The following is a 26,903-nucleotide window of genomic DNA, read 5'->3' on the forward strand; positions in this document are numbered from 1 at the left end:
GCATGGAAAACAAGCCAGGTCGAAGTGATTCCCTTTTATCGTGCACATAAAAGGGGTGTCGAGCCGAAGCGAAGAAATTCAATGCCAAAGGCATTTCATAGTGTCAGTGATTATATAAAATAAGCTACAGCATTAGGTTGAGTTAAAATAACTTCAATTCTGAAATTGAAAGTAATCTTTACTGTGTAAGGGGAAAAAAGCAAATCATCACTATAACAACAAGCAAACAAATTTAAACATAGGAAACTCATATTTATTACCTTAGACTATCCTGTGTAGCTTATCAATAAACAGCCACCCAACAAGCCACCGGCAGAGGGGTGGGACAAAACTCATAACTCACCCACATCTTCAAATATCAGATGGACTTGACCATATGCGCTACTCATAGGAAGCAGGAACAACACACTTTTAAAAGAAATCACACTCAGAAATCTGACAGAACTGATTAGCACACAATATTAAATGGGTTAAATGTTAAGGGTTAAATGTTATATATGTTTGAGACAACATTGTCGCAGCCTACCCTTCTATGTTAGAATTACAGTTAGTCCGAGTGTCTGAGCCAGCTGCATTTTGAGTTTTTAAACATTGGGGTAGAGTCTGCCCCATTTCTCAAACAGGTCAGTATATTTATCAGAGGGTTTGCAGGATAATTTGCTCTACAATTAATCGCTCACACCTCACATTGGAAGGGTGTCTATGCATTGTAATCGCTAAAGTTAAAATATAATCAAATAAAATGTTATTCGTCACATACTTTGTAAGCAACAGGTGTAGACTAATAGTGAAATGCTTACTTACGGGCCCTTCCCAACAATGCATAGAGAAAGAAAAAAGAGAAATAATAGAAAAGTTAAGCACGTAATAATAAAAGTAATAATAAATACACAATGAGTAACAATAACTTGGCTATATACACGGGGTACCAGTATCGAGTCGATGTGCAGGGGTACGAGGTAATTGAGGTAGATATGTACATATAACTAGGAATGAAGTGACTAGGCAACAGGATAGATAATAAACATTACCAGCAGCGTATGTGATGAGTTAAAAAATGTTTGTACAAAAAGGGTCAATGCAGATAGTCCGGGTAGCGATTTGGTTAACTATTTAAGTAACTATTTAGCAGTCTTATGGCTTGGAGATAGAAGCTGTTCAAGGACCTGTTGATTCCAGACTTTGTGCATCGGTACTGCTTGCTGTGGTAGCAGAGAGAACAGTTTATGACTTGGGTGATTGGAGTCTTTGACCATTTTTAGAGGCTTCCTCTGACACTGCATGGTATAGAGGTCCTGGATGGCAGGGAACTCGGCCCCAGTGATGTACTAGGACAGTACATACTACCCTCTGTAGCGCTTTGAGGTCGGATGCCAAGCAGTTGTCATTCCAAGCGGTGATGTAGCCAGTCAAGATGCTCTCAGTGGTGCAGCTGTGTAACATTCTGAGGATCTCAGGGCCCATGCCAAAACTTTTCAGCCTCTTGAGGGAGAACAGACGTTGTTGTGCCCTCTTCCCGATTGTGTTGAAACCTGTCCTATGCGCAACCAAGACAAACACAGCAGAATAATCACCCACGTTTCAAAAAAACACTTTGTTAAAAAACAAGGAATGAGTTTCTTGGTCAAAATATTCATAAAATAGTTTCCACAGTCACTCTCCGTACTGTTCGAAAGGTTTTTGTGTGCCCTGCTTACAGGCCATAACCCTAGTCCAGTCTGCATGAGAAGGACCCTGAAGAGGCAGTAAGTTTGTTTTGAGCTGCTTTAAAATGTCTGTATTGGTTTCATTGTCAAACATTGTCATCCGTGGTTCTGTTTGAAATTTCACTTGGAATTGAGAGCAAAAGTACTTGCCATACATCTCGCAGTTCTAGACCATACGCATTGTACTGGGTCTTCACCTGTTCACACCATGGTGTGAATGGAGATTTCACTGGGTCCACTATTATTTTGGTGAGACGTGGACTGTTAAACAATGCAAAATGACAGACTGTGCCTGCATTGTTTGTTATTGTCTTAATGACTGAAACATGAGCTGCTGTTGCCCTAAATGGACTCGCTAATCTATGAGAAGTGCGACAGCGGCTGGGAGTTTGAATATGGGGGCGGCAGAACGTGTGTCTTGGGGTGCTGCTGCGCTCTCCACAGTCGCCTGAAAAGCCAACACCACTATTGTTGTCTGAAATGTCACCAGTACCTGAATGGTCGGCCTCAAAGCAGAGCTGTTTCCAAAGCGTCACCTCTCGCTCTTAGGAGCATTTGGCATTTTCAACATTTTACTCATGTTTCTAATCCCGAGAAAAGTTTTGGGAATGCATCTCGTCAGAGAAGAGTTCCAAAAGGTGTACCTTTTCCTTTTCTGCCTTCAATTGGTGTAAGCAAGTGCACACTAACCTCTAGAATTTCTCCGCCTCCTTTTAATGCATGCCAATTGTTTGCCAGGAATCAAGTATTTCATAGCTTTTCGAATTAATATTAAGGCCATTCTAAACTTTCTTGATCAGCTTTTGAGACAAATCATTAATATGAGATTGGTGTGTAGCTTGCACCTTATCAATTGTATAGGTTACGTGTTATTATAGATCAGAGAATCAAATGGAATTATCAATCAAAACTTTCTACAGACCGATGGGTATATAAAACTGAAGGACACGTCAATCCTCTACATTAGATCTTACATGCAAATGTGGACTTTTCCAAAATGCAAAAAGCTTAAAATTATAATAAAATCACCCACGCCGGACCGGACTTATAAAGTTATTAATATAATCGACAAGTTCCTAATGATATATCACTAGGGCCCACCCTTTACTGTACTGTAGTGCTAAATAATATATAACAATCTACATTTGATAAACCTACAGTTGAAGTCAGAAGTTTGCATACACTTAGGTTGGAGTCATTAAAACTCATTTTTCAACCACTCCACACATTTCTTGTTAACAAACTATAGTTTTGGCAAGTCGGTTAGGATATCTACTTTGTGCATGACACAAGCAATTTTTCCAACAATTGTTTACAGACAGATTATTTCACTTATAATTCAGTGTATCACAATTCCAGTGGGTCAGAATTTCACATACTCTAAGTTCACTGGGCCTTTAAACAGCTTGAAAAATTCCAGAAAATTATGTCATGGCTTTAGAAGCTTTTGTTGGGATAATTGACATCATTTGAGTCAATTGGAGGTGTACCTATGGATGTATTTCAAGGCCTACCTTCAAGCTCTGTGCCTCTTTGCTTGACATCTTGGGAAAATCAAAAGAAATCAGCCAAGACCTCAGAAAAACAATTGTAGACCTCCACAAGTCTGGTTCATCCTTGTGAGCAATTTCCAAACACCTGAAGGTACCATGTTCATCTGTATAAAGTATAAACACCATGGGACCACGCAGCTGTCATACCTCTCAGGATGGAGACGTGTTCTGTCTCCTAGAGATGAACGTACTTTGGTGTGAAAAGTGCAAATCAATCCCAGAACAACAGCAAAGGACCTTGTGAAGATGCTGGAGGAAACAGGTTGAAAAGTATCTGTATCCACAGTAAAACGAGTCCTATATCGACATAACTTGAAAGGCCATTCAGCAAGGAAGAAGCCACTGCTCTAAAACCGCCATAAAAAAAGCCAGACTACGGTTTGCAACTGCACATGGGGACAAAGATCATACTTTTTGGAGAAATGTCCTCTGGTCTGATGAAACAAAAATGGAACTGTTTGGCCATGATGACCATTGTTATGTTCGTAGGAAAATGGGGGAGGCTTGCAAGCCGAAGTACACCATCCCAACCGTGAAGCACGGGGGTGGCAGCATCATGTTGTGGGGGTGCTTTGCTGAAGGAGGGACTGGTGCACTTCACAAAATAGATGGCATCATGAGGCAGAAAATGATGAGGATATATTGAAGCAACATCTCAAGACATCCGTCAGAAAGTTAAAGCTTGGTTGCAAATGGGTCTTCCAAATGGACAATGACCCCAGCATACTTCCAAAGTTGTGGCAAAATGGCTTAAGGACAACAAAGGCAAGGTATTGGAGTGGCCATCACAAAGCCCTGACCTCAATCCTATAGAAAATTTGTGGGCAGAACTGAAAAAGTGTGTGTGAGCAAGGAGGCCTACAAACCTTACACCAGCTATGTAAGGAGGAATGGGCCAAAATTCAACTTATTGTGGGAAGCTTGTGGAAGGCTACCCAAAACGTTTGTCCCAAGTTAATCAATTTAAAGGCAATGCTACCAAATGCTAATTGAGTATATGTAAACTTCTGACCCACTGGGAATGTGATGAAAGATATAAAAGCTGAAATAAATCATTATTTCTACTGTTATTATGACATTTCACATTCTTAAAATAAAGTGGTGATCTAACTGACCTAAGACAGGGAATTCTTTCTAGGATTAAATGTCAGGAATTGTGAAAAACTGAGTTTAAATGTATTTGGCTAAGGTGTATGTAAACTTCCGACTTCAACTGTAACTATATGACTTGTTTAATATCATAGTAAAACCATGTGCAATCAAGTAAATGGTCATAAGAAGCGATTGCAAAATGCAAGTATTATTTAATAACTTTGTAAAATGTTAAAAGCTTAAAGCTTAAGTTACAAGGCAATACTGACATGAACATAGCATTCACAATCTAGGCATAAAGATAGTCAGGTTTATCAAATTTAGATTGCTAAAGCTGCAATATGTAACTTACTGGGTGACCTGCCAAAATTCACATAGAAATGACAGTTATAGATCTGTCATTCTCATTGAAAGCAAGGCAAGTCTATAAAGCGGTAGGTAGATCTGTTAGCTAATTCTATGCTTCCCATTCTTAAGTTTGGTTTTCGCATCTTTTATTTTTGTTTTTGTACACCATGTTCAAACAGCTGAAAATACCATATTTTTGGTAATTGAAAGGATATTTAACAGCAGTTTAGATGGTACAATGATTCTTGTTTTGTAACAAACTGAAATTAGGTAAACTATTAGAATTTTGGCAACCATGAAATGGCGGAGTGATTTCTAAGTATTGCGCCTTTAAATATTATTTAGCGCTACAGTGAAAGTGCATGGTGATGAGCTTGATGCTCCTTTCCAATAGATATCCAAGGTCTTATTCTGGTGACCCGTTTGAATTTTGTTTTGCGGAAACACACCTCTGGTGGGAAAATGTGCATATTTTCTTTATCGGATGGATACGTAGCTAGTATGTTTTATAAGGTCTGGTCCAAAATGATTGGAACCCTTGATAAGGCTGAGCAAAAAAGACTGTATAAAATAAATGATATAAATACTGAGCTATATTGTATGCTCAACATATTTTGGAATGTTCTTGTTTTATACTAATACAATTTCTCATAGAAGATAATTTGTATTGGTAAGTAAGTTACTCTATTGGCACCCCTTAAGATTCTTGTGAATAAAATCAAACAAAATAACATCTACATTAACATTAACTTTTTTAAATTAACCTCAACCTAAGGTCAAAAGGCTTCCTTATGGTGTTGCCTGTGCTCCAGCTATTTTTCAGAAAATTGTGGATCAGATCCTATAAGGTATAGATGGGGTAATCTGCTGTCTTGATGATATACTTATCACAGGGCGTGACACAGAAGAGCAAATGAGACAGTTTGAAGAAAGTGCTAAAAAGACTCAAAGTCTGCACTCGGAAGGTTAAAAGAGAGAAATGTTCTTTCTTCCAGAACAGCGTAGCCTATCTAGGTCATGTGATAGATGCAGAGGGGATACACCCCATGAAACAGAAAACTGAAGCTATTGAGAAGGCTTGCATTCCTACAAACACCACTGAGCTCAGATCTTTTCTTTCATTATTTAACTATTATGGCAAATTCATTCCAAATCTGTCTACCATAGTTACGCCTATGACTGCTCTACTGCAGAAAGATGTGAAATGGGAATGGTCACAGAAAAGCCGAAGGAGGAAGCTAAGAGACATCTACTTCCTAGCCAGGTGTTAGTTCACTACAACCCGGAGCTACCGCTCATACTTGCCTGTGATGCTTCAACGGTAGGAACCAGCTCTGTTGTATCTGCTGTCATGTTGGAAATAAACCGTCTTCCTGATGTTAATGCTTTATACTGTCGAGTTTCTCTTTGCAATAACTAAAAAGAACCTTCTTCCTTTAACCAGGAATGCAACAGCTAGCATTATCAATCTGTTATTACCTGAGCGTATAGACTGGGAGGATTGTCTCTTGAGGTTGGTAGTATTTCCAGTGGAAACGTTGCATTCGGTCTTGTTTGAATCCACACAATAAGTAAAGTGACTCCAAGCTTTCCCCTTTTTCTATTGGGAGCTTGTACCACCAGGAGACTAGCCATGGTGTCTGCCTTATTTGCATCAATGATTTGTTGCAGCCAGATTGGAGAAGGGCAGGTAGAGAGGTGACTAGTAAATCACCTGGGCCTCGTTTCCCAGTTACGATGTAACTTAATCATTACGATGACCGTACCAGATGAATCAGTATTTACGAGCCAACTTTTTAAGAGTGTGACCCAAACAAGCACGTGGAGAGAACGTTCACCAAGTGTGTCGTTAAACCATGTGTCAATTCTGATAGGATCAAAAGATTAGCAGTGCTGGGCCCAGATTCACAAAACACTTATGCAAAAACTTAAGAAGTTCCTTAAGAAAAAAAATAAGAAAGTACATAAGATGAGTCCAATTCCTCAACAGTATCTTAAGATAGGAACTTCTCAAATATCTTCTTAAAAATCTTCTTATGATGCGTGTTGCTAGGCAACCGTTTTAGCTAGCTATCTAGCTAGCAATGGCAATCATGTTAGCCTATTTCTTACTCAAATCAAAATCAAATCAAATGTATTTATAAAGCCCTTCTTACATCAGCTGATATCTCAAAGTGCTGTACAGAAACCCAGCCTAAAACCCCAAACAGCAAGCAATGCAGGTGTAGAAGCACGGTGGCTAGGAAAAACTCCCTAGAAAGGCCAGAACCTAGGAAGAAACCTAGAGAGGAACCAGGCTATGAGGGGTGGCCAGTCCTTTTCTGGCTCTGCCGGGTGGAGATTATAATAGAACATGGCCAAGATGTTCAAATGTTCATAGATGACCAGCAGGGTCAAATAATAATAATTACAGTGGTTGTCGAGGGTGCAACAGGTCAGCACCTCAGGAGTAAATGTCAGTTGGCTTTTCATAGCCGATCATTCAGACTCTCTCTACCACTCCTGCTGTCTCTAGAGATGAAAACAGCAGGTCTGGGACAGGTAGCACATCCAGTGAACAGGTCAGAATTCCATAGCCGCAGGCAGAACAGTTGAAACTGGAGCAGCAGCACGGCCAGGTGGACTGGGGACAGCAAGGAGTCATCAGGCCAGGTAGTCCTGAGGCATGATCCTAGGGCTCAGGTCCTCCGAGAGAGAGAAGGAAAGAAAGAAAGAAAGAAAGAGAGAATTAGAGAGAACACTTAAATTCACACAGGACACCGGATAAGACAGGAGAAATACTCCAGATATAACAGACTGACCCTAGCCCCCCGACACATAAACTACTGCAGCATAAATACTGGAGGCTGAGACAGGAGGGTTCGGGAGACACTGTGGCCCCATCCGACGATACCCCCGGACAGGGCCAAACAGGCAGGATATAACCCCACCCACTGCCAAAGCACAGCCCCACACCACTAGAGGGATATCTTCAACCACCAACTTACCATCCTGAGACAAGGCCGAGTATAGCCCACAAAGATCTTCGCCACGGCACAACTCAAGGGGGGGCGCCAACCCAGACAGGAAGATTACGTCAGTGACTCAACCCACTCAAGTAACGCACCCCTCCTAGGGACAGCATGGAAGAGCACCAGTAAGCCAGTGACTCAGCCCCTGTAATAGGGTTAGAAGCAGAGAATCCCAGTGGAGAGAGGGGAACAGGCCAGGCAGAGACAGCAAGGGTGGTTCGTTGCTCCAGTGCCTTTCTGTTCACCTTCACACTCCTGGGCCAGACTACACTCAATCATAGGACCTACTAAAGAGATGACTCTTCAATAAAGACTTAAAGGTTGAGACCGAGTCTGTGTCTCTCACATGGGTAGGCAGACCATTCCATAAAAATGGAGCTCTATAGGAGTAAGCCCTGCCTCCAGCTGTTTGCTTAGAAACTCTAGGGACAGTTAGGAGGCCTGCGTCTTGTGACCGTAGTGTACGTGTAGGTATGTACGGCAGGACCAAATCGGAAAGATAGGTAGGAGCGAGCCCATGTAATGCTTTGTAGGTTAGCAGTAAAACCTTGAAATCAGCCCTTGCCTTAACAGGAAGCCATTGTAGAGAGGCTAGCACTGGAGTAATATGATCAAATTGTTTCGTTCTAGTCAAGATTCTAGCAGCCATGTTTAGCACTAACTGACTGAGATTACTGTTCAAAAACATGTTCTTTTGTTTAAAAGAATCAATACTGAAACTTTCAGATTAAGTTTGTGAGTGAATTAAAAATGTGAAATTGCTTTCAATTGCTTTTTCTCTCACTGCCCTGAGTTTAAGACAATGGTTTAGCTATCTTGGAATTAAGAACATTTCCAATAACTTTATTTTCATGAATCTAATTTCTTCTTAACTTTTTGCTTAAGGAGAAACATAATACATAGCGCAATAACATTTCCAATAACCTTTTTGAGAAATAGCAAACGTGCTTAACTTTCTTCTTAAGTCTATAGTGAAGGAAAAAATGGCAGTTAAGAAGAAATGTCTTCTTCAGAAGGTTTAGTGAATCTGGTTCCTGCTCTCGGATCAGCTTTCTCCTTTCCAATCTTACCTTAACATAGAATTATTCCACAATACTGATGACGGATCAGCTCCTAGAGAGATATTGCCACCTACAGTATGGCTGCGAATAGGCTATTGTATTCTTACCCAATAATAATGCATTAAATCACAGATTGGGCACATTGCACACGTTGTCACACATTACGAAACACATTGAGGAAAAAATGACAGACTAGTCACAAAATATAACTATTAGTCACAGAGATGATTTTGTCTCATTTTTGTTTAGTTATTGTTTTTTCTGGGTCTATTTAGTCAGTTATCGTCTCGTCAATTGCCACTGAAAAAATGGGTGTTTAACAAATATTTTCCTCACTATTTTCATTGACTAAATTAACATTTGTTTGAATTGAAGATTGCAGTCCATAAGAGTAGACCCAAGGATATTAAGGATCTGGAAAGATTCTGTATTGAGAAATTGTCTAAGATCCCTTCCAATGTGTTCTCAAATATCATAAAACTTTTTAGAAAAAGGCTCAGTGCCATTATCCTTGCAAGGGTAGGGTGCAGGAGAATTAAAAAACAGGGTTACCAATAATTTTGACACCAATATTTAAGAGATTTTTTTATTACTTGTTTAACTAAATCTCTTTCTCAAAATAATTGCGTTAGTATTAAAGAATATACTTTTCCCATTTTTGCGCATACAATATAGCTCAGTATTTCTATTATATATTCTGTATTATAAACTGGGTGGTCGATCGCTAAATGCTGATTGGCTGACAGCCGTGGTATATGCTTTTGACTCAGTTACAGTATCTTAATTTAGATTGCTTGTATATCGTTCAGAAATATGAAAATACCTAGTAGACAGGTCATAAAACCTGTTCCTCAGAGACCCCTGATACAGGCAGTTTCCCAGCCCTGTCTAGTTAGAGGGGCTGCACAAACCCAGTTACAACTACAATGGAGAAACAAAAGGTAAAGGCAAGATTAAACTGTGCTTCTAAGTAATTTTGCAATGGTATTGTCAATACCATTGGAAGATAATGAATCACCATTGTACTATTAACCCAAGATGACTGAAGCGCTGTTACTCCTCCTCCATTGTAAAAAAAAGATTTTGGAAGCTAAAGAAATGCATTTATTAATGTCTACATTCGTTTTTGACAAGAATATTATATTACAGACATCTTAATGCGTACTTTTAAATTATATTACGTGAACTGAAAATTAAAATAATAGAAATAAAAACAAGTCTTTTTTTATTTGAGAGTGCTAATGTTACTGTCCCCACTACAACAAAGAAATAATTAAATACATGACATTTTGTCCTTGAAACATGTTATTGAATTACTGTAGAATTCCATGAATTCCTATGGAGGACTGTTCCTTCTTGGGACACCAATATGGCAGCCGCAGGCTTCAAAAGCCTCTCATTGGCCATAGCATCAGCTATCTAGGCTGTATACACATCCTTACGGCACACAGATGAAAGTGGGCATGGTAGGGCTGCTCATGCTAATGTAGCAGCAGTAGTAGTAGAGTTGTCAAACCAATTATTACTACTAACATACTAAACCATCTTTGGTTGTGGGCTACAAACTTGTGAACAGCAAAGTGAAAGGGAACGCCTGTGACCACCTTGCCAAACATACACTTTCCATGTTCTAGAGCTAGGCTGTCTTGACTGGGAATGTTATGTTTGTTGTGTATATAAATAATGAATAGCTTTGCTTAAAAATGACGCTGTCAAGTAGTGTTATCAGGGTAGATAGTTCTGTGTTGTGCCATTTTCTTTCCATTGTGGAAAATGATCACACTTAAATCTACAAATGCTTCTTATAATGTTTTATAAAAAAAGGGAATCACTTAAAGCAAACAAAAAACACATGCTTTTAAAGCTTTATAATACATTATGAACTATTCTTAAAGTTTGTTATAGAGCCTAATGTGTGTTTTAATGAACTTATCTGTATTTTTGAACCATTATGGCTATATTACATTATGCACTAGTCTTATACACTGAGTGTACAAAACATTATGAACAGGGAAGGAGACATTTGAGACATGGATTGTGTATGCGTACCATTCAAATCAAATCAAATTTTATTGGTCACATACACATGGTTAGCAGATGTTATTGCAAGTGTAGCGAAATGCTTGTGATTCTAGTTCCGACAGTGCAGCAATATCTAGCAAGTAATATCTAACAATTCCACAACAAATACCTCATGGAATAAGTAATTGAATAAGAATATATAAATATAAATAAATGGATGAGCAATGACAGAGCGGCATAGGCTAAGATGCAATAGATAGTATAGAATACACTATATACATATGAGATGAGTAATGCAAGATATGTAAACATTATAAAAGTTGCATTATTCAAGTGACTAGTGATCCATTTATTAAAGTGGCCAATGATTTCAAGTCTGTATGTAGGCAGCAGCCTCTCTGTGCTAGTGATGGCTGTTTAACAGTCTGATGGCCTTGAGAAAGAAGCTGTTTTTCAGTCTCTCAGTCCCAGCTTTGATGCACCTGTACTGACTTCGCCTTCTGGATAGCAGCAGGGTGAACAGGCAGTGGCTCGGGTGGTTGTGGAGCCCTGCGGTTGTGGGCGGTGCAGTTGCCGTACCAGGCGGGGATACAGCCCGACAGGATGCTCTCAACTGTGCATCTGTAAAGTTTGAGGTTTTTAGGTGAAAAGCCACATTTCTTCAGCCTCCTGAGGTTGAAGAGGTGCTGTTGCGTCTTCTTCCCCACACTGTCTGTGTGGGTGGACCATTTCAGTTTGTCAGTGATGTGTACGCCGTGGAACTTACAACTTCCCACTTTCTCCACTGCTGTCCCGTTGATGTGGATAGGGGGGTGCTCCCTCTGCTGTTTCCTGAAGTCCACGATCAACTCATTTGTTTTGTTGACTTTGAGTGAGAGGTTATTTTCCTGACACCACACTCCGAGAGCCCTTACCTCGTCCCTGTAGGATGTCTCGTCATTGTTGGTAATCAGGCCTAATTACTGTTGTGTCATCTGCAAACTTTATGATTGAGTCGGAGGCATGCATAGCCACTCAGTCATGGGTGAACAGGGAGTACAGGAGGGGGTTGAGTATGCACCAATGTGGGGCCCAGTGTTGAGGATCAGCGAAGTAGATATGTTGTTTCCTACCCTCACCACCTGGGGGCGGCCCGTCAGGATGTCCAGGACCCAGTTGCACAGGGCAGGGTTGAGACCCAGGGCCTCAAGCTTAATGATGAGCTTGGACGGTACTATGGTGTTGAATGCTGAGCTATAGTCAATGAACAGTATTCTTACATAGGTATTCCTCTTGTCCAGATGGGATAGGGCCGTGTGCAGTCTGATGGCGATTGCATCGTCTGTGGACCTATTGGGGTGGAATTCAAATTGAAGTGGGTCTAGGGTGACAGGTAAGGTGGAGGTGATATGATCCTTGACTAGTCTCTCAAAGCACTTCATGATGACAGAAGTGAGTGCTCCGGGGCGATAGTCATTTAGTTCAGTTACCTTTGCATTCTGGGTACAGGAACAATGGTGGCAATCTTGAAGCATGTGGGGACAGCAAACTGGGATAGGGAGAGATTGAATATGTCCGTAAACACACCAGCCAGATGCTTGGAGGACTTGGCTAGGGATGCCGTCTGGGCCGGCAGCCTTGCAAGGATTAACAGGTTTAAATGTCTTACTCACATCGGCCACAGAGAAGGAGAGCCCACAGTCCTTGGTAGCGGGCCGCGTCGGTGGCACTGTATTATCCTCAAAGCCGGCAAAGAAGGTGTTTTGTTTTTCTGGAAGCAAGACGTCGGTGTCTGTGACATGGCTGGTTTTCTTTTTGTAGTCTGTGATTGTCTGTAGACCCTGCCAAATACGTCTCATGTTTGAGCTGTTGAACTGCGACTCCACTTTGTCTCTATACCGACATTTTGCTTGTTTGATTGCTTTGCGGAGGGAATAACTACACTGTTTACATTCGGCCATATTCCCAGTCACCTTTCCATGGTTAAATGCGGGGTCTCGCTCTTTCAGTTTAGCGTGAATACCACCATCTATCCATGGTTTCTGGTTAGGGTAGATTTTAACCTGTTAGGGCTAGGGGGCAGTATTTACACGGCCGGATAAAAAACACGTACCCGATTTAATCTGGTTACTACTACTGCCCAGTAACTAGAATATGCATATAATTATTGGCTTTGGATAGAAAACACCCTAAAGTTTCTAAAACTGTTTGCATGGTGTCTGTGAGTATAACAGAACTCATGGCAGGCAAAAACCTGAGAAGATTCCATGCAGGAAGTGGCCTGTCTGACAAGTTGTTGTTCTTCTTGCCTCTGTTTATTGAAGACTGAGGATCTTTGCTGTAACGTGACACTTCCTACGGCTCCCATAGGCTCTCAGAGCCCGGGAAAAAGCTGAACGATATCGAGGCAGCCCCAGGCTGAAACACATTATCGCTTTTGACAAGTGGCCGATCAGAGGACAATGGGCTTAGGCGCGTGCCCGAGTCGACCCCATGCTTTATTTTCTTTCGTCTTTTTACCTAATTGCAGATTCCCGGTCGGAAAATGATCGCTTTTTTACGAGAAAAATTGCATAAAAATTGATTTTAAACAGCGGTTGACATGCTTCGAAGTACGGTAATGGAATATTTCGAATTTTTTTGTCACGAAATGTGCCATGCTCGTAACCCTTATTTACCATTCAGATAGTGTCTTGAATGCACGAACAAAACGCCGCTGTTTGAACATAACTATGGATTATTTGGGACCAAACCAACATTTGTTATTGAAGTAGAAGTCCTGGGAGTGCATTCTGACAAAGAACACCAAAGGTAATCAAACTTTTCTAATAGTAAATCGGAGTTTGGTGAAGGCTAAACTTGCTGGGTGTCTAAATAGCTAGCCCTGTGATGCCGGGCTATCTACTTAGAATATTGCAAAATGTGCTTTCACCAAAAAGCTATTTTAAAATCGGACATATCGAGTGCATAGAGGAGTTCTGTATCTATAATTCTTAAAATAATTGTTATGCTTTTTGTGAACGTTTATCGTGAGTAATTTAGTAAATTGTTAGTAAATTCGCCGGAAGTTTGCGGGGGGTATGCTAGTTCTGAACGTCACATGCTAATGTAAAAAGCTGGTTTTTGATGTAAATATGAACTTGATTGAACAAAACATGCATGTATTGTGTAACATAATGTCCTAGGTGTGTCATCTGATGAAGATCATCAAAGGTTAGTGCTGCATTTATCTGTCTTCTGGGTTTTTGTGACATTATATGCTAGCTTGAAAAATGGGTGTCTGATTATTTCTGGCTGGGTACTCTGCTGACATAATCTAATGTTTTGCTTTCGTTGTAAAGCCTTTTTGAAATCGGACAGTGTGGTTAGATTAACGAGAGTCTTGTCTTTAAAATGCTGTAAAATAGTCATATGTTTGAGAAATTGAAGGAATAGCATTTCTAAGGTATTTGAATAACGCGCCACAGGATTCCACTGGCTGTTACGTAGGTGGGACGATTTGGTGCCACCTACCCTAGAGAGGTTAAAGGCACAGTCAACTTAGTGTATGTTAACTACTGACCCACTGGAATTGTGATACAGTGAATTATAAGTGAAATAATCTGTCTGTAAACAATTGTTGGAAAAATTACTTATGTCATGCACAAAGTAGATGTCCTAACCGACTTGCCAAAACTATAGTTTGCTAACAAGAAATTTGTGGACTTATTGAAAAACGAGTTTTAATGACTCCAATGTAAGTGTATGTAAACTTTCGACTTCAACTGTAAGTCAATATTATTCTCTGATGCTACCCAGAACATATCCCGGTCTGTGTCATCAAAACAATCTTGAAGCAGGGATTCCGATTGGTCAGACCAGCGTTGAATAGTCCTTAGCACGGGTACTTCCTGTTTGAGTTTCTGCCTATAGGAATGGAGTAGCAAAATGGAGTCAGGGTCAGATTTGCCAAATGGAGGGTGGAGAGGGCCTTGTAAGCATTGCAAGTTAGAGTAAAAATGGTCCAGGGTTTTTCCAGTGTGGGTGCTACAGTCAATATGCTGATAGAATTTAGGTAGCCTTGTTCTCAAATTTGCTACAATAAATGCAGCCTCAGGATATATGATTCCAGGTTGCATAAAGTCCAGTGATGTTCCTTGAGGGTCGTCGTGGTATCGGCTTGAGGGGGGATATAACCGAAGATAATTCTCTTGGGAGATATTATGGTCAGCATTTGATTGTGAGGAGTTCTAGGTCAGGTGAACAAAAGGACTTGAGTTCAAGTATATTGTTACAATTACACCATGAGTCGTTAATCATGAACCATACACCCCCGCCCTTCTTCTTCCCGGAGAGATGTTTTTTCCTGTCAGTGCGATGCACTGAGTAGCCAGGTGGCTGTACCGACTCCGACAGCATATAATGAGAGCCATGTTTCCGTTAAATAGAGTATGTTACAATCCCTGATGTCTCTCTGGAAAGCAACCCTTGCCCTGATTTTCTTAACCTTTTTATCTAGGGACTGGAATAATATTCTCGGAAGTGGTGGGTGGTGTGCGCACCTCCGAAGTCTGACCAGAAGACCACTCCGTCTTCCTCTTCTCCGGCTGCGTTGTTTTGGGTCGGCCTCTGGGATCAGTTCAAATGCCCTGGGTGGTGCGGACAAAGGATCCACTTCGGGAAAGTCGTATTCCTGGTCATAGTGCTGGTAAGTTTACGTCGCTCTGATATCCAATAGTTCTACCCGGCTGTATGTAATAAAACCTAAGATTTTCTGGGCTAACAATGTAAGAAATAATACATACAGAAAAAAAATACTGCAAAGTTTCCTAAGTACTAGAAGCAAGGCAGCCCTCTCTGTCAGCACCATCTTGTCTAAATGGGTAAAAAAAATATTCAGTGTAAGTATTTATAGTTCATGATCTACAAACATCATGCAGAGTTTTATAACCACTTATGAGTTATTATGGACGCTTACAGTCATTGTTTTTACACATTTCAAAGGATGTTACACGTACACTGAGTGAACAAAACATTAAGAACACCTTACTAATATTGAGTTGCACCCCCTTTTGCCCTCAGAACAGCCTCAATTTGTTGGAGTATGGACTCCACGAGGTGTTGAAAGCATTCCATAGAGATGCTGGCCCATGTTGACTCCAATGCTTCCCACAGTTGTGTCAAGTTTGCTGGATTTCCTTTGGGTGGTAGACCATTCTTGATACACACAGGAAACTGTTGAGTGTGAAAAACCCAGCAGCATTGCAGTGCTTGACACAAACCAGTATGCCTGGCACGTACTACCTTACCCTGTTCAAAAGCACTTAAATCTTTTGTCTTGCCCATTCATCCAAAGAATGTCATACATATACAATCCATGTCTCAATTGTCTCAAGGCTTAAAAATCCTTCTTTAACCTGTCTCCTCCCCTGTATACTGATTGAAGTGGATTGAAGTGACATCAATAAGGGATCATAGCTTTCACCTGGATTAAACTGGCCAGTATATCCTACCAACGGGATATATAAAAAACTGTAATATCTTATGTTTTACAGAGTCGTGGCTGAACGACTACATGAATAACAAACAGCTGGCGGGTTTTAAGCTTTTTCAGCAGGATAGAACAGCGGCCTTTGGTAAGACAAGGGGTGGCGGTCTATTTATATTTGTAAACAACAGCTGGTGCACGAAATCTCAGGAAGTCTCAAGGTTTTGCTCACCTGAGCTAGAGTATCTCATGATAAACTGTAGACCACACTCTTTACCAAGAGAGTTTCCATCTGTATTTTTCATAGCTGTCTATATACCACAGAGAGATTACCACCACAAACCAATGCTGGCACTAAGACCACACTCAATGAGCTGTAAGCAACAACACATCCGCCAAGCTGATCCTCAACACGTCGGCGCCTCAGAGGTGCATGCTCAGTCCCCTCCTGTACTCCCTGTTCACTCATGACTGCATGGCCAGGCACGACTCCAACACCATCAAGTTTGCCGATGACACAACAGTAGTAGGCCTGATCACCAACAACAATGAGACAGCCTATAGGGAGGAAGTCAGAGACCTGGTCGTGTGGTGCCAGGACAACAACCCCCTCCCTCAACATGATCAAGACAAAGGAGATGATTATCGACTACAGGAAAAGGAGGACCGAGCACGCCCCCATTCTCATTGATGGGGCTGCAGTGGAGCAGGTTGAGAGCTTCAAGTTCCTTGGTGTCCACATCACCAACAAACTATCATGGTCCAAACACACTAAGACAGTCGTGAAGAGGGCACGACAAAGCCAATTCCCCCTCAGGAGACTGAAAATATTTGGCATGTGTCCTCAGATTCTCAAAAGGTTCTACAGCTGCACCATCGAGCGCATCCAGACTGGTTGCGTCACTGCCTGGTATGGAAACTGCTCGGCCTTCGACCGCAATGCATTACAGAGGGTAGTGCGTAAGGCTCAGACATCACCAGGGCCAAGCTTCCTGCCATCCAGGACCTCTATACCAGGCGGTGTCAGAGGAAGGCCCTAAAAATTGTTAAAGACTCCAGCCACCCAAGTCATAGACTGTTCTTTCTGCTTACGCATGGCAAGTGGTACCGGAGCGGAAGTCTAGGTCCAAAAGGCTTCTTAACAGCTTCTACCCCCAAGCCATAAGACTCCTTAACAGCTAATCAAAGAGCTACCCAGACCCCTCTTTTACACTGCTGCAACTCTCTGTTTATTATCTATGCATAGTGGCTTTACCTACATGTACATATTACCTCAATTACCTTGACTAACCGGTGCCCCCCGCACATTGACTCTGTACCGGTACCCCATGTATATAGCCTCGCTATTGTTATTTTACTGCTGCTGTTTAATTATTAGCTCATTTTTTTCTTAACAATTTTTCTTCAAACTTCTTAAAGCATTGTTGGTTAAGGGCTTGTGAATAAGCATTTCACTGTAAGGTCTACAACTGTTGTATTCGGCGCATGTGACAAATAGCATTTGATTTGTCATTACATTTACATTTACATTTAAGTCATTTAGCAGACGCTCTTATCCAGAGCGACTTACAAATTGGTGCATTCACCTTATGATATCCAGTGGAACAAACACTTTACAATAGTGCATCTAAATCTTTTAAGTGGGGGGGGGGGGGGGGGGGGGGGGGTTAGAAGGATTACTTTATCCTATCCCAGGTATTCCTTAAAGAGGTGGGGTTTCAGGTGTCTCCGGAAGGTGGTGATTGACTCCGCTGTCCTGGCGTCGTGAGGGAGCTTGTTCCACCATTGGGGTGCCAGAGCAGCAAACAGTTTTGACTGGGCTGAGCGGGAACTGTGCTTCCTCAGAGGTAGGGAGGCGAGCAGGCCAGAGGTGGATGAACGCAGTGCCCTTGTTTGGGTGTAGGGCCTGATCAGAGCCTGAAGGTACGGAGGTGCCGTTCCCCTCACAGCTCCGTAGGCAAGCACCATGGTCTTGTAGCGGATGCGAGCTTCAACTGGAAGCCAGTGGAGAGAGCGAAGGAGCGGGGTGACGTGAGAGAACTTGGGAAGGTAGAACACCAGACGGGCTGCGGCGTTCTGGATGAGTTGTAGGGGTTTAATGGCACAGGCAGGGAGCCCAGCCAACAGCGAGTTGCAGTAATCCAGACGGGAGATGACAAGTGCCTGGATTAGGACCTGCGCCGCTTCCTGTGTGAGGCAGGGTCGTACTCTGCGAATGTTGTAGAGCATGAACCTACAGGATCGGGTCACCGCCTTGATGTTAGTGGAGAACGACAGGGTGTTGTCCAGGGTCACGCCAAGGTTCTTAGCACTCTGGGAGGAGGACACAAGGGAGTTGTCAACCGTGATGGCGAGATCATGGAACGGGCAGTCCTTCCCCGGGAGGAAGAGCAGCTCCGTCTTGCCGAGGTTCAGCTTGAGGTGGTGATCCGTCATCCACACTGATATGTCTGCTCATTGAAAGAGCAGGTGTTCATAATGTTTTGTACACAGTGTATGTACTTTAAAGAAAGTGTTACTGAATACACAAGTGGAGTTCAGCAGACATGTTTATTGGGAATAATGGTTTCCAGGAAAACGTAAGGGTATTGATTCAGATGAATTATTTTACGTTTTTAGTCATTGAATGAGCCTTTTGGTGCTTGTAACTTGCTTTATAAATGCTTATAAATTGCTGTGAATGTGTAATAATAATTTAGTGATAACATATTGTTTGTAAATAGCTGCTTTACAGGTTCTAGAAATGATACTTCACACTTGGAAAATCATTAAGTTAAAATTAAAATGCTTATATTCTACTTTGTTATTATATCAAAAAATATGAACCCTCATGTTCTATACAAACTTGACTCTGTTACTTTTGAAAATAACTTGTAGCCAGATCATGAAACCCGATCATGAAGGCAATTTCCCAGCCCTGTGAAGGTAGAGGAGAGGCTGTGCAAACCCAGTCACAATTACAGTGGCGACTGCTAAGTTACAATTACAAACTGTTCTGCTAAGTAATCTTGCAATGGTATTACCACTGTCACTGGGAGCTTCAGTGCCCTCAGATCTGCTAGACAGCAGAACAACTTCACAGAGAACCAGACCAGGTAATTACCTAGTACAAAGTGGTAGTATGCAGCCTGTTTGTATAGAGCAAGAAATGTAAGGGTCATGCAGGACCCAATCCCCAACAGCCAAGCCAACCCTGAACATGCTATCTTATATCTCAGGGGTTTGTACTTCAGGAAGACCACAGTGTGGACCACTGCCAGGTAGTGCTCCACACAGATACAGGACTGGAACAGGGGCCGGCCAGTGTAGATTAGACCTGTAGCAAACTTAATAACATGTGATATAACACTTCCAAGGACATATTGGTCCAGATAACTCAAGGCAGCGCACATGCAGCAGAGGATCTCAGACACAGACAGGTTGAGAGCGAAGAAGTTAGAGGCCACCAGTTTTTTCCGATAGGTCACTTGCAGCCAAAAGACAGACATTGCTGGGGAGACTTAGGAGCATGTTGGTTACTCCGAAGACAGAGTAGAGATTCCAATGGACGGTGGAAGCAATGGTGAAGTTCGTTGATGTAGAAGTGTTCATCTCTTTGATATTCCAATGGTTTTAGTTGACACTGTGAAAAGATAAAAATATATTTTGTATGTTTTTTTAAATTAAGTATTCAGGATAAAAGAACACTTCACACTGCATGATGGTGTGTAACAACTCACTGATAAAAAGTCATACCTCGATTGAAGGAGTATTCTCTGTTTGCCTTTATGTGATGAACGAATCTTAACCTTTGTTCCGCTTGAGCACACCTGTGCATTCATCATTTTATAATCCGCTACAAATTCTTTACCTGCAGCACAGTATGCAAAAGAGAAAAGCCAGTAATAACGACCAGTCATATTAGTCCATCGTTAAACATCAGTCCTGGTTATGGGTATTAAATGTCAGGGATTATATGTAAAGAGTTCCTAATCTCCTAGGTGGCTTATCAACAGCAAAACATACAGAATGCTGCAGCACGGGTACTGACCAAGACCAGAGCACACATTACACCTGTTTTAAGGTCTCTGCACTGGCTGCCTGTGAGTTTTAAAATTAATTTTAAGATTATTCTATATGTTTTTAAATCAGTCCACGATTGTGCACCCTAATACATGTCAGACATGCTTTTAAGTTGTGTACCCAGTAGGTCCCTCAGGTCCTCTGGAACTGGCCTTTTAACTATCCCAAAGCCTAGGACCAAGAGGCATGGAGAGGTAGCCTTTAGTTATTATGCCCCCAGCCTTTGGATTAGCCTGCCAGAGAACCTGAGGGTGGCCGAAACTCTGGACATATTTAATAGATATCTTAAAACACACCGTTTTAGCTTCGCTTTTCCTTAGGATGCTTTTTAGTCATTCCGTTTTTATTGTTATTCTTTTATCCTCTGTTTGTTGTTTAGTAAGTTTTTATTTTCTTAATTCATTATTTCTGAGAAGCACATTGTATTGCATTCCATGTCTGAAATGTGCTGTTTAAATTAAGCTTGATTTGATTTATCGTTCCATTAATCATTGACCCTAGTGAGGATCTGTGACAGCTTCGATACCGTAGAGGCTGTGACCAGTACACAGATATGTAGGGACCTAGGAACAGGCTTTGACTTGTGTGTGTAAATAGCTTAGTGTTAAATTCACTGGAGTGATTTTAAACAAAACTAAACGCTGTGTCCATTCTTAAAAGCAGTGAGAGTTCCTAGTTTCTTTTCTAAAAGAGAAGAAAGGAAAAAAGTTGTTCCATTTCTCCTTCCAGCTTAATGTTTTGAATCTGTATTAAAAGTAATTTAACTGGAGTGTGACATTTTGGCCATGTACCTCATACTGTCGTTGGTGATTGTCATTTATCTTCCTTGACCAATTCAATTCCAAGTAGGTCATTCTATGCCAGCTGCAATGAACAAATATGAAAAAGACATTCAAATCTGTCCCAACTTAGCTAAACAAGTCATGGAAAAACAAATCACATAGGTGATCAGAAACTCTCCGTCCTGACATATGATACCAGGCACTTCGTCAACAAAACATCCTAAATAAATTGTGTTAGATACCACATAAACAATGTTAAATCATCTGCCACTCTGTGATGTGTCTCTGTACAGTGCAGAGGTCCAGCTCACCTGTGAACATCTAAACAGGATGGAATACATTCAGTGTGATGTTGTGTTTAATGAATACCGGAGCATCTCTCCAACTCACAACACCATGAGCAGGTGCACAGCACAGAGGCCAAAAATACCCACCACCACCCGTCATCTGAAAAACATCCAACTGTTAAATCAATCGTCGGGGAGGACTTACAACACCTGTTCGATTTCATCAGCGAGAGGAGACGGGGCTTTGAAGTTTTACAGTGCCTCTCGCTTGCTATCTCGCACTCTGGCGCTTCAACAGAACGGCAGAAATGTGACCCATTGTACCGCAGTGTGCTTTCAATAAAAATTGTCAATCAATTATGCAAATGTCAAGAATATAGGAGTCTATAGGACAAGTATAATAAAATACAACTATTTCAGTGGTGTCATTCATAACAGAAAGCCCAAAACCATGTCCCAATTAACAGTGCTGATAAAAGAAAATACATGGACAAGAGTATTGAGGCCCATAAGATGGCAGCACTGATAAGGGTGTACGTCTTGCCGGTTCCTGCTCGACTTTGCTTTTTTTATGGCTATTTTATGTTAATTATTGTTTGTGCAATACTTTCCTACAACCAACAAACACTTCTGGATCCTGAATCCGAAGCTACACACTTATTTCTCAGCCTCCCAGATCTGGAATAATACATTCACTCCTTTGTTCTCCCGCACAGCGGACTTACCTGTTGCTGCTTACCAAGATGACCTAAGGCAACGGCAGCGACAAAGAACAGTAAGGAAAGGGACTCCAAGCTAGGCTGAAAAGACGGGCTACACGGCCACCTCTTCCTAGTATCCTTATGACTAACGTCCAATTGCTGGTAAATAAAATGTGTGAACTCGAAGCAAGGCTTCAATTGCAGAAGGACATCAGGGAATGCTGTAGCTTTGCTTTTACTGAGACGTGGCTTAACGGACTATACACTCGACTCTGCTATTTCAACCAGACATCTTCTCCATATTCTGAATGGATTAAAATTGCAGCTTCTAAAAGGGTACCAAAGTTGAAAACATCGCAAGCTCCTGTTAACCCTACCTGGAGTTGCTGATGCTAAAATGCTGACCCCACTATATGCCAAGGGAATTCACGTGTTATTATCACAGCTGGGTACATACCGCCACAAGCACACACCAAGGCGGCACTCAGAGAACGGTACAAGATCATTAGCCAGCAAGAGTCCTTTTAATGTTGCGGGTGACTTTAACCTGTCTTGGCTAGGGGGCAGTATTTTCACATCCGGATGAAAAACGTACCCAATTTAAACAGGTTACTACTCTGGCCCAGAAACTAGAATATGCATATTATTAGTATTTGGATAGAAAACACTCTGAAGTTTCTAAAACTGTTTGAATGGTGTCTGTGAGTATAACAGAACTCATATGGCAGGCAAAAACCTGAGAAAAAGTCAACCAGGAAGTGGAGGATCTGAGAATTGTAGTTCTTCTTTCTAGTCCCTTTCAAAACTACAGTATCCGTGGGGTTACGTTGCACTTCCTAAGGCTTCCATTGGCTGTCTAAAGCCTTCAGAAAGTGGTTTGAGCCTTCTCCTGTCACTGGGCAGAGTATAGGAGCTCAGTTACTGAGTTACTGAGTGGTCTGCCTGGCAACAAAGGGATGTAAAATGCTGTTTTTATATATAAATATGAATTTTATCGAACAAAAGAATGCATGTATTGTGTAACATGATGTCCTAGGAGTGTCATCTGATGAAGATTGTCAAAGGTTAGTGCTGCATTTAGCTCTTTTTTGGTTATTTGTGATGCATGTGGTTGGTCGGAAAATGGCTATGTGGCTACTTTTACGATATACTCCTCTAACATAATCTAATGTTTTGCTTTTGCTGTAAAGCCTTTTTGAAATCGGACAATGTGGTTCGATTCAGGAGAGGTGTATCTATAAAACAATATAAAATAGTCCTATATTTGAAAAAAAAATGTACATTTTGTTATGCTAATGGCGATAGGATTTTTCGCTGGATGTCCGTCCCGAGGAACCAAGCCCATCTAAAACACATTTTCCCCAAATATCACCAACATGTATCCTTCCCCACAAGAGGATTCGCCGTGCTTGACTACGTATACACAAACATCAGCAACGTATAAAAAGCCATCCACTTCAGCCAATCAGATCACGTCACTCTGTTCCTACTCCCTGGCTACAAGCATCAACTCGAGGGAGCCACCAACACAGAGAATAGTGAGGCGCTGGACAGAGGAGGCAGACTCAATGCTGCAGGATTGTTTTGAGAGTATTGATTGGAATATGTTCATAGATTAATCCACCCAGGACATTGAAGAATATTCATCAGTCACAGGCTTCATGAGGAAATGTGTTGATGTGTTGATGAAGTTGTACCTACAAAAACAATTCCGGACATACCCCAACCAAAAACGGATGAACGGAGCTATCGGTACAATGAGCCCCTACTGCGGCATTCTATGTCAGCAGAACAAACCCTGATTACACGGTGAAGCGCGACATGTACAGGGCAAGCAGGTAAGAGCTCCACAAATACATTAGGAACGTAAAAAGACAATACAGACTGAAACTTAAATTGATGTTCGACAACTCAGACTCACGTTGCATGTGGAAAGGAATATCACAGACTACAAAGGAAAATCCATCTGTGGTGCCCACCGAAGCCTCCCTCCCAGACAAGCTTAACACATTCTATGCTCGCTTCGGGGCAGACGATACCGCTGCGCCAGACGACCAGGTGCTTTCGCACTCCTAGGCTGATGTGAGGGAAAACTCTCAAATGAGTGAATACTCACAAAGCTGTCGGCCCAGATGGCATCCCTGACTGCTTCCACAGAGTTTGCGCTGACCAGCCTGTGGGCATCTTCTCAGACATCCTCAACGTGTCCCTGTCCCAAGCTGTAGTCCCCACCTACTTTAAGAAGACCACAATCATCCCAGTGTCCAAACAAAACAATGGGACTTGCCCAAATGACTATCGCCCCATCGTACAAACCTCGGTCATCATGAAGTGCTTCGAGAGGCTGGTCATGGCCCACATTTTTTCCTCATCAATCTACACACAATACCCCATAATGACAAATAAAAACATTTTTTTAGAAATGTTTGCAAATGTATTAAAAATAAAATATCACATTTACGTAAGTATTCAGACGCTTTACTCAGTACTTTGTTGAAGCAACTTTGGCAGCGATTACAGCTTCGAGTCATCTTAGGTATGACGCTACAAGCTTGGCACACCTTTATTTGGGGAGTTTCTCCCATTCTTCTCTGTAGATCCTCTCAAGCTCTGCCAGTTTGGATGGGGAGTGTCGCTGCACAGCTATTTACAGGTCTCTCCCAAGATGTTCGATCGGGTTCAAGTTCGGGCTCTGGCTGGGCCACTCAAGGACATTCAGAGACTTGTTCCAAAGCCACGCCTGCGTTGTTTTGACTGTGTGCTTAAGGTCGTTGTCCTGTTGGACTGCCCTAGTCTGAGGTCCTGAGCGCTATGGATCAGGTTTTCATCAATGAGCTCTCTGTACTTTGCTCCGTTCATCTTTCCCTCGATTCTGATACGATCCGCTGAAAAACATCCCCACAGAATGATGCTGCCACCACCATGCTTTACTGTAGGGATGGAACTTAAAGATGGAGCCGGAGGGTAGGACTGCCGTTGTATCGGCTCTTTACCAACCATGCTATTTTGTTTGTTTTTTCGCGTTGGTCGTAACTTGTTTTGTACATAATGTTGCTGCTACCATCTCTTATGACCAAAAGGACCTTCTGGACAACTCACCTCAAATTGCATGAGGAGTTCTTCTTCAATGAGTTGAACACTAGGGATATACTACAGACACCCGACCAGGCCCAGATCCCCGGGATTCGCTGGAAAAGGAAACGTAGGTTTCGCCAAAGGAGATCAGGATGCGTTGTGAGGATCAGGCGGTGAGTGGCTAATCTTCCCTTGACTTTTGTTCTGCTAGCTAACGTTCAATTGCTGGAAAATAAATGGGACGAACTGAAAGCACGTATAGCCTACCAACGGGACAGTAAAAAATTTGAAATCTTATGTTTCACCAAGTCGTGGCTGAACGACAACATTAAGAATATACAGCTGGCGGGTTATACACTTTATCGGCAGGACAGAACAGCAGCCTCTGGTAAGACACGGGGTGGGGGCCTGTGCATACTTGTAAACAATAGGTGTGCACGATATCTAAGGAAGTTTCAGGGTTTTGCTCGCCTGAGGTAGAGTATCTCATAATAAGCTGTAGACAACACTTTCTACCTAGAGAGTTCTCATCTGTATTTTTCTAGACCACCTTTACTTCACACACAGAGATGCGTACAAAGCTCTCCCTCGCCCTCCATTTGGCAAATCTGACAATAACTCTGCCCTCTGGATTCCTGCTTACAAGCAAAAACTTAAGCAGGAAGCACCAGTGACTGGGCCTATAAAGTGGTCAGATTAAGCAGATGCTAAACTACAGGACTGTTTCGCTAGCACAGACTGGAAAATGTTCCGGGATTCTTCCGATGGCATTGAGGAGTACACCACACCAGTCACTGGCTTTATCAATAAGTGCATCGAGGACGTCATCCCACAGTGACTGTACATATATACCAAAACCAGAAGCCATGGATTAAAGGCAACATTCGCACTGAGCTAAAGGGTAAAGCTGCCGCTTTCAAGGAGCGGGACTCTTATCCAGAAGCTTATAATAAATCCCGCTATGCCCTCCGACAAACCATCAAACAGACAAAGTGTCAATACAGGACTAAAATCGAATCGTACTGCACCGGCTCCGACGCTTGTCGGATGTGGCAGGGCTTGCAAACTATTACAGACTACAAAGGGAAGCACAGTCGAGAGCTGTCCAGTGACACGAGCGTACCAGATGAGCTAAATAACTTCTATGATCGCTTCGAGGCAAGTAACACTGAAACATGCATGAGAGAATCAGCTATTCTGGACAACTGTGTGATCACACTCTCCACAGGAGATATGAGTAAGACCTTTAAACAGGTCAACATTCACAAGTATTACAGACTGGCCGCTGGGCCAGTCTGTAATACCAACATGTTTAAAGCAGACCACCATATTCCCTGTGCACAAGAACACCAAGGTAACATGCCTAAATGACTACAGACCTGTAGCACTCATGTCTGTATCAATGAAATGCTTTGAAAGGCTCATCATGGCTCGCATCAACACCCTTATCTCAGAAACCCTAGACCCACTCCAATTTGCATACTGCACCAACAGATCCACAGATGATGCAATCTCTATTGCACTCCACACTGCCCTTTCTCACCTGGACAAAAGGAACACTTATGTGAGAATGCTATTCATTGACTACAGCTCAGCATTCAACACCATACTGCCCTCAAAGCTCCTCACTAAGCTAAGGACCCTCGGTCTAAACACCTCCCTCTGCAACTGGATACTGGACTTCCTGACGGGCCGCCCCCAGATGGTAAGGGTAGGTAACATCACATCCGCCACGCTGATCCTCAACACGGGAGCCC

The sequence above is a fragment of the Salmo trutta genome, chromosome 3 (genome assembly GCF_901001165.1).
Source record: "Salmo trutta chromosome 3, fSalTru1.1, whole genome shotgun sequence".
In the NCBI taxonomy this organism is placed as follows: domain Eukaryota; kingdom Metazoa; phylum Chordata; class Actinopteri; order Salmoniformes; family Salmonidae; genus Salmo; species Salmo trutta.